A 19,652-nucleotide genomic window follows, 5' to 3' on the forward strand; every position below is an offset into this window, starting at 1 on the left:
CCATCAGATTGTGAGTCGAGCGCCTTATCCACCTGGCCATGCCGGGCCTCTAATAGAGGGGAGAACAAAACTGTCATATCATATTAATACACCGACAGAAAAATTTATTTTATTGATATTTCTCACAAAACGAAATTCCAACAAATTATTACATCTGATCATCTTGTATCATATATATACACTTAATGGAATCTAGTAGTAAAGAAAACCGTGTTTCACTCGAGTTCAGTCACTTTTCTTAAAGATTACAGCTTAAATGATATAGCTTGAATTTTCTGTGTGGATAAAAATATAGTCAAGATATAAAATGTTTAAAATTTTACTCCTTGTAGACATTTCGAGTAATTTCATTTTTAAATTTTACTGAGTTTTATAGTGTTTATAGTCGAGCGAACGTAATCGAAACCGACTTTTGGTCAGAAGGTCTAATTACTACTGTAGTAGCTGAATAGGCCAATAGATGGCAGAAAGTGTCTTGAAGGCAAAATATCATGGATTGTTTGATTGTTTTAGAGAAAAGCCACTTTGAGCTATATGCTGTATCCATCGCGGAGAAATTGAAACTCGGATTTTAGCTTTGTAGGGCAGTAAATTTACAACTGCAAAACACAACAGTAAGTGGAACAAACATAATCTTGGTTTAAATCCGTGAATTTCTAACGGTTTAAGTTTTAATAGGAGTTTTTTAAGTTTATTTTCTCTTTGTTGGGTCGGATCTTTATCTAACACTTTACACTTGCTGGAGTCATTTAAGATGGTATTGACTTTATCAAGGTAGTATTTTTTATTGAGAAAATAAAACTTAAACATTGAATTGATATATTATGTCACATTAACCAAACACTTCTATCTAAGTTTAAAGTGTGGGATAAAGATCCCACCGAACAAAAAGAAAATAAACTTCAAAAACTCCTATTAAAACTACAGAAAGAGATAAGATTTCATTGTGAAACTTTTCTTTGATTTCTGACTTGTCATTTGCACAATCTGAAACAACAGTGAGTAACAAAAAAACATGATTAATGTTTCTCATACCTGTAGCGCTAAGATATTTCGTTTATTTTTAATTACTTCTACCAGTAAAGTGACGGAAAAGTACCATGATATATATGTACGTCTGTACACGTTTCCAGACAGACTAAGAAAATTTACGTCGGAAAAATCCAATCTGTGATCCTCTCTCTCTCTCATTTTTCTAAGAATAAAGTTAAGGCTTCAAAACGCAAGGAAATTGAGCCTGTTACACCCGATGAAAACTTATTGAAGTTTTCTTATAAATTTGCATTAATCATGTCTAAGCTAGCTAAATATCAAACATTCTCAATAGATGGCGCGGGCGAGCAAAATTACATTTTGGTTTGTTTGTTTTTTAATTGTAAGAAAGTGTTTTGTCAATGTGACCTAAAGTATCAATCAATTCAATGTTTAAGTTCTATTTTCACTCAATAACTTGTAAACTTAAATTAGTTTAACTCAGAAAGAAAAAAAAAGAGTTTAAGTTTATTTCGTTTGATGTATGTCTCATTTTACTTAGCCTAAACACCCAGCTATTAATTGTTATCTAAGATGGCTGATCACTCAAAGCTTAAGTTCACCATTGTTTAATGTGACACAATTAGTGGCACAAATATAAGTTTATAAACCCTCTAAAGTTTAAGCACTCAACTCTTTAAGAATTTCTTAACTCTTTCTTTCTCTGAACTCAGAGAAGACACATTTTAGCTTTACTCGTACACTTCAAACCATTTTAAAACCTATCTATTCGTGTTAAACACTATATACCCATTCCGTGTTAAACACTATATACCCATTCCGTGTTAAACACTATATACCCATTCATGTCTAATAGTAAAAGTTTTACTTAGATTTACTTGCTACTTCTCAGGTTTATGGGGATCTGAGTTTGAATAATTACTTGGATTTTGCTTTGTGTAAATCGCGAGACGTGTATAGTGCGGAGCTTAGAGAAATTTCTTTAAGTTGATCACCAGACATACAGACCATTTCTTTGGCAAGCTCAGGTTCGTACGTGACTTCAAGAAAGTATCCATATCTAATCACCTGTCTGTCTAAATATCTGAATTAAGTTATGTATGTTCGTGTTTCTTATGCCATAATGACCTGTACGTCTTCCCGAATTTTCTTGACATGAACGAATGGAATAATTCCCCCGTTTTTAAAAGCGCAAAATTATGTTTTAGTTCTCAATCCTAGGCTAAAAGTATGCACGCATTTATTTCTAGTAAGCTCCACGTTTCGTGTAGCTTCAGGCCCCTTATTGGGATTCAAATATGGAAGAGATTTATTATTCATGCTTGGTGAGCTTAGGAGGCAGACTTGTCACGGGCGGCGTTGATGTATGATTTGCATGCCGACTATGTGCTGATGAACCGCTAGCGTACGATGAGGCGTACATTTTTAATCCACTGTTTCCCGCTGCAGATCGACGGCTCGGCGGGAGAGGACATTGGCGACGCCGAGCTGAATCCGACGATTCCCGCTCGTTCTACTCATTTGTCACCCATGAAAGAATGGACCATCGTACGGCCGGCATTTTTGAAGGATTCAAACTGATGAGGTTCTAAAAACTCGTTATAATATTAATACGTGAAACTACACTTGTTCTGCAGAATTTTAATAACGGGCACATACTTTCTAGCTACAGCAACAGTAAAAATATGTATGCAAGACCCTTCTTAATAACGTATATTTCAGGTCGATGTCGTATTGACTTGCATTGTTATTATAAGTTTTCATTCGTTATGTCTCTGTCTTTCAATACCTTAAACTTTTATATTATTCTGTTCTTTTTACATAAATACAACTTTCATTTAAACTGCAAGTTTTCAGTCGATATTTATTTAAGTAACTTAAATTACACACTTATTTAGCTTTAAAAGCAGTCTGTCCTAGTCAGTAATAAGCAGTTTGGTTACAGATCTGAGGTATGGCTATGAAGAGAACTGTTTCACGTATTAGTTTTCACCCCAATATTATTTTATGAGAATTCTATGTTTCTGAAAGTGTTCCACTTGGGGTTCAATCCACAGCTGATAATGGGACGATAAAGCCTCTTAGTCAAAAGCAGCTCCATCTACTTTTTGAGTCCAACTCCGTAAATTTCACGTATATATATATATATATATATAAAGTAGATTCATACATAAGTGAGAAAATCCATTTCATTCATTAAAGTAATTTTATAAATGTTCTGTACAGAGAACATTGAAACTTCATCATATTTTCTTAATAAAAAATACTTCTTCAAGTTCATAACATAGGACCTCGTCCAACATCTCCACAAGAAAAAGTGGAACTTTATCCTTGTTTTTATACTGGAATTTTATCCAAGTTCCTGCAGTGGACCTTTATTTAAGTTCCTACAATGGAACTTTATCCAAGTTCTTATAGTGGAACTTTATCCAAGTTCCTACGGTGGAACTTTATCCAAGTTCTTATAGTGGAACTTTATCCAAGTTCTTATAGTGGAACTTTATCCAAGTTCCTACGGTGGATCTTTATCCAAGTTCTTATAGTGGAACTTTATCCAAGTTCCTACGGTGGAACTTTATCTAAGTTCTTATAGTGGAACTTTATCCAAGTTCCTACGGTGGATCTTTATCCAAGTTCTTATAGTGGAACTTTATCCAAGTTCCTTATAGTGGAACTTTATCCAAGTTCTTATAGTTAAAATTTATCCAAGTTCCTACGGTGGATCTTTATCCAAGTTCTTATAGTGGAACGTTATCTAAGTTCCTACGGTGGATCTTTATCCAAGCTGTTATAGTGGAGATTTAGCCAAGTTCCTACAGGGGAGCTTTATCCAAGTTCGAGTAATGGAGCTTTATCCAAGCTCTTATAGTGGAACTTTATTCAAGTCCTTATAGTGGAGTCTTGTCAAAGTTTCTACAGTAGAACTTTATCCAATTCCTTATAGTGGAACTTCATCCAAGTTCTTACAGTATAGCTTAATCCCAAAGGTTCATTAAAAATAATTTATTCTAAGTTTCTGATAAATAATAATGTAAAAAAAATGTCATGTAACTTCTTAAAGTTGAGCTTCAACCCATTTCTTAAAGTATATTACCATCCGGGTTCTTTATAATAGCTTTCTTCAAGGTTCTCTAAACAGTTTAACTTTCAAATCTGCTGGTTTCGATTACCTGTAGGTACTTCAAAGCTTGTTACCACCTCACATAACCTTTCTATAAATTATAAAGTATTTTTTTAAAAGATCAATAACAATGTTGGCAAGTTAAATAGCATAGATTCATGTGGTTAGTGTCGTATTAACTAGTGCCTCGTTATGAGTTGTTTTTTTCATAAATAGGCAATCAGTGTTTCCGTTTTTCAAAGCTAATTTTCCAGTGTTTCTTCGAATGACTTTCAATTACGTAGTTATAAAGGTTTATTGATGTTTTTACTTCAGGTCAAAATTCATAGACAGCAACTGGCTAACATTTTAGTTCTCTTTAGGGCTTCGTTACATTGGTGTCCCCTATTTAATGTTTTGCAGACTCTTAGAGGATTCAAGTTTGTTTTTTTTGTTCCCTAATTCCGTTCTGCCTAGTTCTTCATCCAGAGACCACTACACCAGGTTTTGCTGTAGTTCATTTAACCCAATATGTCGTTGTATGGATCGGATGTGGCTATTCTGCAAGGACCACAGCTCGAAAATTCCCATCGCTTTTTTTTTTTTATCTGGTGTCTGCGTGTGTGGAGTTTTTCAGGCGGAAAGGCAGCTGAAGCAGTCTTATGTGTTGGTCCCCAGAAAGCGGAAGGGCTGCATGCAATTGTGAACAAATCCCTCTTTCTATAAAAGAAAGCTTTTGAAGACGGGAGATTGGGTTGCGGTATTCTTCTACATTCGTGCAAAACAGCTCTTTTATAGAGTACATGGGAAAATCTGGCAGAACCATGGCTTCCGTAATAATAGTGACGTTGTAAAAGCGTTCTTGTGAACGCGAAGTTGGAGGGGGTGTGTGTGTGTGTGAAAAGTATGAAAAGTTCGTATTAAATGCGAAGCCTTTTGCATGTTTTCTACTGCGCCCTTTTTCAATTAAGGACACGCACACACAATACATTGTTTGAAACAGGACCACGAACGAAAAACATGAGTCACATGGTGTTATTTGATATGTATTTTATTCTCACACAAGTTTATATAGAGGGGGGGGGGGTAAATAAGAGTTCACCATTAGCACACCTTCTCCATTGAGCCTTATGGGGCTTTCCCTTCAACAAGCATGCATTCTTTAACATAATATGATTTGCAATAATATTACATGCATCTCCAAGGCAACCAGAAAAGGAAAACCTTGAGAGAAACGTTTTGAGGCTCCTATTGAGTGCCATTGTCCTATAAACGTTTACGACCAATTCTTGGTGTATGCGAATGCCATGGATAGCTCGTCTCATTTACGGCGCTTGAAAGAAGGGTGGGCTATTGTCACTCCCTGAGAAGCAAGGCTGTGTAATTCTGCCAACAGCATGCAAGCTTTTGTGTATAAAAGGCAAAGATAATGGGCAAAGTTGAATGCCGAGCAGAATAGAGTTTGAATTGTATCCGTATATGTATGTATATAAGGAGCAGTACAGTAGCGTGTTATAGACAGTTGATAAGAGAGAGAGAGAGATCAGGAGTGAGAACATGCTGGTAATTCCGAGCCGAAAGTATCGTGTACATAGTGGCCGTATGAATTAGGTGTAAATATACGTTACTACGAAACCAAAAGTCTTCGACTGTGTTAACGTGTTCGTAATTTAACGTTGTAGTGGTACGCTCACTGATAAGGAGTCGGGAATGGATTAATCACGCGTTAATCTGTACTTATGGATATTTCTGATCCAGTTGTTGAAGCCTAGTCCTTGAAAACGTGCATTAGGGAATTTGATGTGGTGGACTATTTAATGATATGTGTCTAATCCTTAGAAGTGCTTAGGAAACAGAAAGGGACTGCGTTAATGATATGTGATATGTAGTTCTTCTTGTTGAATCCTACAAATTTGCACTAATGAGTCTGCAAGGATTTCGTTACGCCTTAACATGTGATAATGATATGTGAAATTTAGTTTTTCTTCTTGGATCCTACAAAGTTTCACTAAGGAATGTGCAGGGATTTCGTTACACCCTAAAATGTGATATTGATATGTAAAATGTTGTTCTTCTTGTCGGATCCTACAAAATTGCACTGAGGAATCTACGTTAGGGGATTTCGTTACGCCATAAAATGTGATATTGATATGTAAAATGTTGTTCTTCTTGTCGGATCCTACAAAATTGCACTGAGGAATCTACGTTAAGGGATTTCGTTACGCCCTAAAATGTGATATTGATATGTAAAATGTTGTTCTTCTTGTCGGATCCTACAAAATTGCACTGAGGAATCTACATTAAGGGATTTCGTTACGCCCTAAAATGTGATAACGATATGTGAAATCTAGTTGTCGTGAAGGCACCTTACAGTCTTGTGCACTAAAACACCTGGAGGGATCTTATCATAATTCCGTGTGGAATGCAGAATCCTACAACCGGATTCTTAAAGGGACTCAACACATCAAAACTTATACTAATCATGTATAATATACTAATTCGTAAAACGTTTTACAAAAGGGTGTGAATGTGATTACCCCCCTTGTTATCTTGGAACAAAATGTGACGTCTGTAATGGGGTTGGAGCACAATAAGACCCAAACAATCTGTCAGATGTTGGGGACATAGTAAGACCCATACATACTGTCAGATGCTGGGGGCAAAGAAAGACCCATACATACTGTCAGTTGTTGGAGCACAGTAAGACCCATACAAACTGTCAGATCTAATTTGAAACTCAACAGTTAAACACTTCAACATCTTGATGTTAATGTATTCTTGATGATGAAACACTGGGAGATCCAGATAACGCTTAATTAAGCGTTAACTTATGTTCATGATAAGTATCGTTTAGATGCTAATTTACTCCCATGGGATATCCGTGGAGATCCAGATAACGCTCAAGGAAGAGTCAGCCTATGGTAATGATAAGTGTCGTGTAGATGCTAATTCACTTCCATGGGTTATCCGTGGGGATCTAGACAAACGTTAATCAAACATTATCTTATCTTAATTATAAGTGTCGGTTAGATGCTAATTTATTCTCGTGGGTTGTCCGAGGGAACTCAGATAATGCTTGATGAAGCGTTAGCCTATGGTAATGACAAGTGTCGTTTAGATTCTAATTTATTTTTGTGGGTTATCCGGGGGGATTCCAGGTAACGCCTTATAAAACAGTAATATGTGTCTTTGAATCTGTGATATGAAGATAAAAATGTAATATTATTACTTCTTTGTTACTTTTACATGCCACTATTATGGAAAATGTTATTTCTACAAAGGACTAGTATATAGTGTTAATATTCCAGACAAATATTATATTTAACGTATTAATTTTACAGTCTTCATACGTGAAATCATTATAAGCAGATAGTAAATGTGTCGTTAATACTACAGACATTTAGTGTGTAATTATTTGCTACGTATTTAGTATATAATGCTATGTTGTCAATATCAGAGACATTAGGTAGTCCGTTACTACAGATTTAGTGTAGTGTTTTAGTACCATAAGAAATTGGATGTATTATTAATAATAGACATTTATTACGTTGTCTGTAGGGTTGAATACGTTATATGAAAACTATTTTCACTTTGTATGGCGTTTCGCAGGTAATGTGATGCCACCAAAAATTTATCGCTTTGGAAAAGGGTATGTAACAGTCCTTTTTGACACAAAATATTGATACATTCGGAGCAGAGGCGTGCTCAGATCGGAGAATTAGAATTTCCAAGACGGATATATCTTTTGTACTTAACGATATTGGAAAACAAAGAAATATGGAGCAACTTAGGGCACCATGACCATCCAAAAAGAGACCTACAATGAGTCATACTCCAGCCGTGGTAAGCAAAGTGTGGTGTATTGTGACAGATGAGAATCCACAAACACAAAGGTCAGTGGCAAAAGCCATCCACGTGTCTCAGGCAATAGTACGCAACACAATTGAGGAAGGTCTTCACTGTAAACGAGGTAATCAGGATGAGGTTTCTGTTCATACTTCCTGTTCAATCATCACACACCTCAAGCAATTGGAAAATGAAACGGGTATCCATACTATTCCATACAAAGAAATATAAATCAACTCGCTGATGCAGCGCCTCTGTGGAATTCTGTGAGATAGGGCTTGAAACATGCGCTACGAAACCGTTCCTACCCTAAATGGATTATGGAAAAACTTTAAAAAAATGGGATGCGCTCTTGGACATGATGGTCTTACGACGGATCCTGTCACAATAAAAACTACACTGAAAGGTTATTGTCAAGATGCATGGTCATCAGATAAAGAACGAATGACGTGGTGACATAATATGTAACGACGCGGTGAAGATCCAAGATCGTTTTAATATGACGTAGTCAACCGTCTGTATTACTACTGTAATATGTAGTATGTTACTACTAGAGACAACTATGATGTAGTGTCTTTCTACTCTGAATAATTTATATCACGAAATTGACAAGTTGTATTTCATGATATGGATAGTGTTTTCTGGAAACGACCATCGAAATGGCTTTATCGCGTGTTCTCTATGTATAAGTTCAGTGTCTGTTCTGGAACGTGATCATAAGTGACTATTTATTTGGGCTAAAAGGTTTGTGACACTTCAATCGTTGCATAGCTGTATTTACACACGCGTGTATGATAAAACGTTTAAAACATTCAATCGTTGCGTAGATCTTCTTAGCAATAAAACAAATGATAAGAGAGGGTCATTAAGGATTACCCTGAATAACTAAGATACATATATCATATGCATTCTGTATATGTACATATACGCACGTATATTAAATGAGGAATACTCAGACCCTAGGTTATAATTATTGAATACTTAAAAATGAAAAGTTCGGCCTTCGAATCCTGTCGTGCAATGACAATTTAATTATTTTCTTACGCACACTCAAACGAAATGCTATAGATACACAATAAACTTTAACGAGTCTCATTAGAAGTTTCTGTCGCGTGCAAGGATACACTTTAACCTAGGGCATCAACACAGTTGTTTTAAAGGATTGCGGCTACTTCAAATGACTGAAATAATGTTGTGTTCGGTATTCGTTAAAGCACATACTAGAAATTCAGAATACTGTAAGTATTACGTGCAACAGCTGCGCGTTTGACGGGGTGTTACATATTCTTAAGCAAGTGTGTAAGTTGGGCTTGACAAGGTCGTGTAAAAAATAGTAAGTCGTTTTCAGTGAACTATTTAGTTTTAGGTTGGGATTTCAAAACGAGATTGTACTCTTTAAGAAAAAAAAATGAGTTTTAGGCATTCAGATTACGAGGTTTGGAGGGGATAAAAAAATTTGAAGAAAAAATGGGAAGAGAAAGGAGTCTTCGGAGACAAGAGAGTGAGGGTTTTGAACAAAAAGTGAAAAGATGCGAATTTCAGGAGTATTAAGCAAGAACTTCAGGGATAGAAAACCGATAAGGAACAATATTTCTTATTTTCTATAAGTTATTTTTAAATAAATAGTTAAACGTTTCAAACTTGATAATCTATGTGGGTCTATATATTATATTAAACTTGAATCAGACTTGTGACACAACTACCTATTGTCCACCGGTGGGCGGTCTTCGCTAGAATCAGGGGCTCGATTCTCCTCGGTGGACTTTGCTATTAGAAAACACACACAAACTACCTATCACCATAGCAACAGATGCGAAAAATACGTAGAATAAAAAAAAAGTAGATAAACCACAACTTAAGAAACACGATAACCCAAGCATTTTTGGAAGATGGTCCCAGATCTTCAGGCGGTAAGGTGTCTGTATGTGTGGCCATTTATCCATGATGAAGAAAAGTCAATTTTCCGAAAGCGCTCGGATAATTGGGTATTTCTCTGACCGTAACATTTCTCTATGTTTTCGGATATAACGATTAAACATAACCATACCGGTGTTTAAAACACTAGTTATTACATAAATATAAAACTGTTGTGTGCTGTTAATCTCTTTGTTTTCGGATATAACGATTAAACATAACCATACCGGTGTTTAAAACACTAGTTATTACATAAATATAAAACTGTTGTGTGCTGTTAATACTTGGATCAAACTTCCCAGAAGAAGTGTGTTTTAATGTTAATGTTAACTAAGACCCACTCACCCTATTTTTTATTGTGGTTTGTATTGTTACGTTTATATATAGAATATATTGTCGAAAGAGAAGATAACTTGTAACATATAATTAAGGAAATTGTCATGAAGATGTTATAATGTTCGTACGAAAAGGTTATGTGTTTTCCTGTATACGTAATTGACGGTAATTTTAGTACAAATAAGATATACGAGAGTCGATGTTTAAAATGCTCACTTAAGCCTTGTTGAACTTATCATCTGAGCCTCAAGAAAACGTAAACTGCGGATGTGTAAGTAATAGCGTTCTATAAAGTGTGGAAGTGTTATATTCGATTTGGTCATCAAATGTCACAAGTTTCTTTTTGATTTGCTATTCATAATATCAAACAACATTTTATTAAAACCACCCTCACGAATATGGCCTCGTACGCTAATGTTGAAATGATATTATCGGTACGGCTGGGTGGGAGAAGCATGAGCGTGGAAATTGGTAAAGATAAAAAGATGAAAACTCACGACATTCTTACTCATCGTTTCCGTTTAGGAGCTTCTAGAGGCTCGGAGGAGCGGGAGTCGGCAAGAGCCCGTGTGCTTTCCTCCCTTACTGTCATCGGGACGAAGGAAGCTTCCTCGCGTAGCAAAGCTGTGTCTATTGGAACGGAACAAAATCTAGTCGACCGTGCGTGATCTCGCGCTAACCGAACCGTCTACGAAGAGTCCGTGCTAAGATTTGACAGACTCGAGGAAACCGAGTTAGGGCACAAAAGCTGTAGTTCTTCCGGCGGTAAGGGATGGCCACACCATAAACATGGCAGTCGATACAAGCGACGTGAAGATAAACAGGGTTGTAACTACCTCAAAATTATTCAGTATATGAGTTCTTCCTTGTAAAACACCTACAGATAAGACAACCAGATATGAACCGTAGAAATCCCTTTCGTTTTTAAGCTAAAGACACTTAGTTGTCTAAGAAATTATCGGAAACAAATTTATACTCTAAAAAAAAAGTATGTAGTGTTTTATTTTAATCTTACATCTCCCGTAGACGTTTCTCAGTGCACAATAAAACGCTATCTCTATGTTGACTCGGAGCACCAGCAGTGTTTGCCCATACGTAGCTTAAATTCAACACTTGATCACGTGCTTAAAACTCAACCTTAGATTATCAAAAACATGTTGTACGTCTGAAAAGGTTCCATACTCAAACTAGTTAAAACAAGCGTAAATATACATATTAAATCTACAAGAGTTATTAGCTTATTATACCAACATTGATGATCATGAACACACTACTCTATAATATCATGATTAATATTCATGTATTCAATATGCTAAACTTACTTACCCTATTATAAAATCATTGATATCCATACATTAAATATGCTAAACTTACTACCTTGCTATATCGTCATTGATATCCATGCATTAAATATGCTAAACTTACTTACCCTATTATAAAATCATTGATATCCATACATTAAATATTCTAAACTTACTACCCTATTATAACATCACTGATGTATTAAATATAGTATTTCTCTACTGAGTATTAATTTGACTACCATTCTTTCTTTGCTCTCTCTATCTCTGGAAACCGTTCAGTTTTCTGGTAAACTAATCTGTCTCTCTGATAACTGTGGCCCTTCTGACGACCTTTAGTTCATCGTGGTTGGGTATCGCTTTCCTACAGATTAAATTCTGCACGTTCTCGCGTAACACCAAGCTCGAATTATCAACATACATTATTTGTTAGTAATTCCTGCTGAATGGAACATTGTGGAAAAGTCTTTGTGCATGTATAGCAATGAGCACGTGGCTTTATTTTGTTTATCGTTATTGAGCGTGTATATAATATCAGTGTATAGTGTCCTTACTCAAATATATCCTTTCTTCGTCATTAGGTTATGAATTTATGTGTAGAAGAAAAGAAGATAATACTTACTGCATTAACCAATAAACTTTGTTGTAATTAACCTTCATAGTAATTGTATTTATTGCTTAGGAATATCATAGAAATGGTTTAAATCTCTTAAAAATTGAACGTAACAGCATTAAGAATAAAACAAAAACTAAATCTGGAGCTTTGAAGGATATGGACACTCATCATCAGGACTCAAAGTTTGATAACTATACTGGTCAACCCCTCTAAGTTATCTAACGTTACTTATTAGGACCGTTACAGTTTGATTACTACTGGTCACCCCCTCTAAGTTATCTAACATTACATATTAGGACCGTTACAGTTTGATTACTAGTGGTAACCCCCTATAAGTTATCTAATGTTACTTAGGACAGTTAAAGTTTGATTACTACTGGTCACCCCCTCTAGGTTATCTAACATTACATATTAGGACCGCTAGAGTTTGATTACTAATGGTAACCCCTCTAAGTTATCTAACATTACATATTAGGACCGCTAGAGTTTGATTACTAATGGTAACCCCTCTAAGTTATCTAATGCTACTTATTAAGACAGTTAAAGTTTGATTACTACTGGTCGCCCCCTCTAAGTTATCTAATGTTACTTGTTAGGGTCGTTAAAGTTTGATTACTACTGGTCGCCCCCTCTAAGTTATCTAACATTACATATTAGGACCGCTAGAATTTGATTACTAATGGTAACCCCTCTAAGTTATGTAATGCTACTTATTAAGACAGTTAAAGTTTGATTACTACTGGTCACTCCCTCTAAGTTATCTAATGTTACTTGTTAGGGTCGTTAAAGTTTGATTACTACTGGTTACCCCCTCTAAGTTATCTAATGTTACTTGTTAGGGTCGTTAAAGTTTGATTACTACTGGTTACCCCCTCTAAGTTATCTAACATTACATATTAGGATCGCTAGAGTTTGATTACAACTGGTAACCCCTCTAAGTTATCTAATGCTACTTATTAAGACAGTTAAAGTTTGATTACTACTGGTCACCCCTCTAAGTTATCTAATGCTACTTTTTTGGAGTGGTAAAAAATGAAATAGCTGATAAATATTATGGATGTTTTTTATATTACAGTTTTTTTTGTTATGTTGTTAAGAAGGTTTAACGTACTTTAGAGTCAGCTTCATACTTTTTCTCGTCGTTTATTGATTTCAGAAATAGCAACCGCGCTCATCGGGTAATGGTAAAATAATAATGACACTAAGAGCTGGTATCAGGCTTTTGGAACATGTAATGACACCAAGAGCTAGTATTTGGCTTTTGGAACATGTAATGATGCTAAAAGCTAGTACTGAGCTTTTGGAACATGTAATGATACTAAAAGCTAGTACTGGGCTTTTGGAATATGCAATGACACTGAGAGCTGGTATTGGTCTTACAACGTGCTTTATAACTTGATTAATATAAAACAAAATCCTTGTTATATTCAACAGACGAAACAAGGAAAAGTTTAAAGATTCCACTTATCATCTTTACCAAACATAAAGTGGATAGGAGGCGAGATCTAACTCTTTCCGCAGACCAAATTAAAGATCAAATAACAGTGATACTGTTTCCGGCAGCGGGCGCGGTGCGGCTGGATGGACTCTCCGTCACCCCCGGGGAACAACAGCAATCCAAGCAGCCTAATAGGTAATAAAAGTGATCTCTTGAAACCATGTGGCCAATATTATATCATGCTCACGCCATGTTTAAAGAGCTGAAATAATCCTAGTAACACCATTGACTTCCACTGTATGTATATCAACCTGCGACGGAGAAAGGCATGCTTGACGAAACTTTGTGTGGCTGTGCCCTTCCCAGTGTTTTACATTCTGATCAAACGCTGTTTCTACAGTATAATTAGATTACACAGTTGTTACTTATTTTATGTGTGTGTGGGGGGGGGGGGAGAGCTGATAATCCAATTACAGATTTAACTTCTAAATGATTGGAGTAACTGTATTTTTAGTATGGAATATTCAAATTTCCATCAATGATTTTGTTTGTTGGTTTTTTTTTAGGAAAGCCACATTAGGCTATTTGATGTATACAGTGGGGGAATCGAACACCAGATTTAAGCGTTGTAAATACTTAAGCGTACCGCTGACTCACCGGTGGGGAAACCTCATTAATGATGCTTTGTCAGTAGTTGTAGAATGAGCATTAGATACATTTACCTTTGCATGTGTATACGATGTGATTACCTAAAGATTAACCATTAAGAATTTAGATACCATAATGGGTGGCTAAGACTTACTTTTATATGAAGTATTTCTGATCGTAAGCGTGATTTCATAAAGTTTTGCCCACGATACACCAACTGCTTCTGTAAACAAGAAACAGAAACCTGATCAGAATCTGTAACAGAGTGGGAGACTTCACGTTTGTCTTTGAAAGATCAGTTTATACTTAATATTAATTTCCGATCAGAGCAGCATAACCTACTTAAAGAGTAACTAAAAATCGATCTAGCAATCAATATAGTTGGTTAAATATACTATTCTTACACTCTTATTTATAAAGATTAGAATACATTATTTCATAGCTACTAACGATGTTTTCGGCCGTAATCCCAATAACATCTCACGAGGTTTGGCCAGCTTGAGAGATTTACATTATTCCTAAATACATATACAAAGATAACAATGTATTATAATAAACAATAAATCAAAATGATAAGCAATGACATTAGGTACATTAAATAGAATAACGAGTGATGTTAATGAAAGTAGCAATAAATAAATATTACAGTATACCTTACTTAAAGAACACAGAAATATTAGTTGGTGGCTTGAGCTACTGTCGTAGGAGTTACCATCTAAGCTGGTAAAAGTATTAACATAACAGTCAACATCTAAATATCTAACAATACAAACGTTAATAGGGTGGTTGTTAATAACAGTGATTTTATATCATAGTGCTTTATAGAACATTGTTTAAAGTTCAAGACAATTTTGCTTGCATCAAAATATTTATAGTAATTATTGTTTGTTTGTTTGAAATTAAACACAAAGCTACACAATGGTTATCTGTGCTCTGCCCAGGATATCGAAACTCGGTTTATAGTGTTGTAAGTCCGCAGACATGCCGCTGTGCCACTTGAGGGCTTTATAGTAATTAAGTTGGTTGTAAACGACACACAATACTGGTGATGGCTGACTGGTTAAGTTTGAAGTAATGATCTGTAATTGTTAGCTCGGTGCTTGATGATACCCACCATTTTACTTCACACAACATGGCTGACTGGTCAAGTTTGAAGTAGTAATCTGTAATTGTTATCTCGGTGCTTGATGATACCCACCATTTTACTTCACACAACATGGCTGACTGGTCAAGTTTGAAGTAATAATCTGTAATTGTTAGCTCGGTGCTTGATGATACCCACCATTTTACTTCAGACAACATGGCTGACTGGTTAAGTTTGAAGTAGTAATCTGTAATTGTTAGCTGGGCGCTTGATGATACCCACCATTTTACTTCACACAACATGGATGACTGGCCAAGTTTGAAATAGTAACCAGTGATTATTAGCTGGGTGTTTGATGATATTTAACTTTACATGACATGGCTCACTGTCCAAGTTTGTAGTAGTAATTAGTAATCATAGGCTCAGTGCTTCATGACATTTTACTTCACACTAACTAATATAATAATTAATACCAATGTGTGAGATAATAATGCGGTTAAGGTCACATAAAACGTCTGTTAACTACAAGACAACAGCACAGTGTTTAATAACGCAGTGTGATAACACTGAGAATAATAGAAAACCAAACACACGTTATGTTCATGATTACACAACATTTAACTGTTCTGTAGTAAATAACATAATCAGTAGCAGTTGAGTATTATATTTTCTATATACGGTCAAAACCAAAGTGATTAATAGAAAATATGGTTGTTCAATGATACGCGATATAAGCAGTCATTTTTCCAGCTGTATGGTGGAAACACAGTAACCGGTAAAATTGTGGTTAATAAAATTTGCCCAATTGTTACCATGTATCCAATGAGATTATTGGAACGACAAGAAATAACAAAACCGTTTATTGAAATCCAGGTTCTAGTCAACATCAATGTGGCTAAGAAAATCAAAGTGATATCCCAGTGGTTAACAATAGAGTACAAATGGAAACACTGGTCAACATCACGGTTGTTAATAAAAGTAACGTAATGGCTAACATCATCCTTTCATTTGATAGTTTCGTATAGGAATCTTGGCGACAAATTCCTCGTATCCAAAAGTGAAACATTCCCGCCATATCCTGCACGTTCTAATGTTGTAAGATAGTTTATTAACCCTTTTACCTAATTCCTAATGAATCACAATTTCCTTTGTAATGTTTAACTTACTTTCTTTTAACGTGATAAAGTATTATATCCTATTTTAAATACGTATTTTGAGAACTGTTTATCTATCGAGAAGGCTGGGTGGACATATAACGTAAACAAAACATTCTAGCGGTGCAAATACTATTATTTATTCTGAACGTTATGAAAACCCAAGTTTTCTTTTGCATCTTGTCACGCATTCATAACGTGAACGCTTCTTCGACCACAAGAACGTATGCTTACGTAAATTAATTAATTTCAGGAAGAAACTAAGTGGGTATGCAGAGTTCTAAGCCTACTTTAAAGTGAAACAGGTAAAAAAATATATATAATAGTCACCTTCGTAGCCAAGATTAATATTGTCAGGCATCTCTGTTGTCATGTTTATATTGCATTCTTGTATTTCTGTATTTAATAATTCGTTTTAAATTATGACCTCTCCGCTGCACATTGATTTCTTAACATTAATCTGGTCTTAATGATTATTATACTTCTCTAATATCGACATATTCTTCAGGCTGGGAATAATTTTGTGTTTTCATAGGTTAGGGACGACATTTCTCAGAACTCTTTTCAGATTTGGTTTGCTCTTGTTTGTTTATTTTCAAGCACAAAGGGCTATCTTTCCTGTGCCCACCACGGGTGTCGAAACACGGTTATTAGCGTTATAAGCGTTCAGATTTACCGCCGAATATTTCTTATCTAAATTATCCAAGAACAAGCTAATATGCTTTGTGTTTTAAATAGATTGAACATTTATTTGTTAAAAGTAATCTGCTAATATTTTGGATTTTTTTTTCTATGAACAAATGTAAATATTTATTATTTTATTCAATTATTGTAAAATGTACTTGGTGTTTGCCCCCCCCCCCTCCAAGAAAATCTCATCGGGGTTTGCTTGAACACTTTGAAGTGAATATGGTGTTGAAATAAATAAATATCATAAGTAATAAAGTATGGTCAATAGATTGAAATAATCAGATAGGTCAGTAGGCCTTACATAGCATTGATTATTTTAGATTTAAAATAAGCCTTACAGAGTATCGTTTATATACTAGACGTACAATATGGCTCTTAAAGATTATTATTTATATCCAAGCGTACAATATAGCTCTTAAAGATTATTGTTTATATACAGGCGTAAAATATAGCTCTTAAAGATTATTATTTATATACAGGCGTAAAATATAGCTCTTAAAGAATACTGTTTATATCTAAGCATAAAATATAGCTTTTAAAGAGCATTGGTTATATTTAGGCGTACAATATAGCTCTTAAAGATTATTGTTTATATACTAGACGTACAATATAGCTCTTAAAGATTATTATTTATATACAGGCGTAAAATATAGCTCTTAAAGAATACTGTTTGTATCTAAGCATAAAATATAGCTTTTAAAGAGCATTGGTTATATCTAGGCGTACAATATAGCTTTTAAAGAGCATTGGTTATATCTAGGCATACAATATGGGTTTTAAAAAGTATTGTTTATATCTAGGCATACAATATAGCTTTTAAAGAGCATTATTTATATCTAGGAATACAATATAGCTTTTAAAGAGCATTGGTTATATCTAGGCGTACAATATAGCTCTTGAAGATTATTGTTTATATCTGGGCGTACAATATAGCTTTTAAAGAGTATTGTTTATATCTAGGTGTACAATATAGGTTTTAAAGAGTATTGTTTATATCTAGGCGTACAATATAGCTCTTAAATATTATTGTTTATATCTAGGCATACAATATAGCTTTTAAAGATCGTTGTTTATATCTAGGCGTACAATATAGCTTTTAAAGAGTATTGTTTATATCCAGGCGTACAATATAGCTTTTAAAGAGAGTTGTTTTTTCCAGGCGTACAATATAGCTTTTAAAGAGTGTTGTTTTTTCCAGGCGTACAATATAGCTTTTAAAGAGTATTGTTTATATCTAGGTATACAATATAGCTTTTAAAGAGTATTGTTTATATCTAGGTATGCAATATAGCTTTGCAAGAGTATTGTTTATATCTAGGTGTACAATGTAGCTTTTAGAGAGTGTTGTTTTTTCCAGGCGTACAATTTTGCTTTTAAAGAGTGTCGTTTATATCTTGGCGTACAATATAGAAAATGTACCACTGAAACAAACTTGCGTTTCTACTCATCCTTTGTAACACCAAGTGAATTCGCAGCTACATCTAACAATTTTAGGAAGCAGTAATTTTATTATTCGATCTCAAAGATAATCTGTATTGTAACGATATATAACGAATAGACGTTGTAGTATATACTACATAGCTAAATTCGTTTCGCAATAAAAGTAATTGAAAACATATAAAAAATTAAAATGAAATTGAGATTTTAAATAATTTACATCAAATTCGAAAACAAAAATAATAAACTCGAAAACATTTACTAACCAGTCATTCAGTTTGTAAGAGTTTTCAGCCAGTGATGTGGAAGTAGGTTTGTTTGCTAACCGTGGGTAGTTTTTACTTCATTAAAAAGAATTTGAAATATTCAGTAAACGATCATTTCGAATTAATCTAACTATAATTTTAAACGTTTTCTAATACAAAAAAACAAAAACAGCACTGATCACAAACCATAGCTTTGATGGAAACTTGTCCATCGGAGACAAAGCGCCCTCTCCTTTCTAGAACAATTCACTATTGAATGTTACACACTAGATGACACGACCTATAGAGTACAGTACAACAGCAGCATACATTTTTGTTAACGTTTTTTGTTTTGCTTTTTCAGTAACAACTCAGGTGTTTAGAAAAAGCTGGTTCGATTTGCATCTGAAACCAACAGAACTTTTATAAAACAGTAAAAATTAGAGACGTATTCTATAAGTTCTCAGATTATGCAACACTTAATAATAAAGTTTGTTTGTAATTAAGCACAAAGCTACACAATGGGCTACCTGTGCTCTGCCCACCGCGGGTATCGGTACCCGGATTCTAGCGTTGTAAGTCCGCAGACATTCCGCTGTGCCACGTGGGGGGGGGGTAACAATAAAGCATACATTTATTCCCATTGATACCCCGGTAGTCAGCCAGTCTGAAAAAGGTTAAAGAAATAATGTTACTGAGTTTGTTGTATTAAATTGTGGGCACTTGGTATTTAGTATGCTCATGAAGCTATGATACGTATTAACTTGTCTCCACTCCATCATAATCTTCGCGCATCAATATATTCTATTTGTAATACATGATATTTTATATAAAAAAATATATATTCTAA

The 19,652-nt window shown here is 34.8% G+C and overlaps 2 long non-coding RNA genes across 3 annotated transcripts in view; one reads left to right on the forward strand and one right to left on the reverse strand.

Moving 5' to 3' along the window:
* LOC111085991 overlaps positions 1–19,652 on the forward strand; it is a 275,417-nt gene that overhangs the window by 61,629 nt on the left and 194,136 nt on the right. The gene's annotated exons all lie outside the window — the stretch shown is intronic.
* Positions 7,947–19,353, reverse strand: LOC111085992. Its single transcript, XR_002610767.1, has 3 exons — positions 18,824–19,353; positions 14,347–14,415; positions 7,947–11,066 (listed from the first exon to the last, which is right to left on the reverse strand). It is a non-coding gene; the product is annotated as an uncharacterized LOC111085992 (long non-coding RNA).

This window comes from Limulus polyphemus, unplaced genomic scaffold, assembly GCF_000517525.1.
Source record: "Limulus polyphemus unplaced genomic scaffold, Limulus_polyphemus-2.1.2 Scaffold769, whole genome shotgun sequence".
NCBI lineage: Eukaryota > Metazoa > Arthropoda > Merostomata > Xiphosura > Limulidae > Limulus > Limulus polyphemus.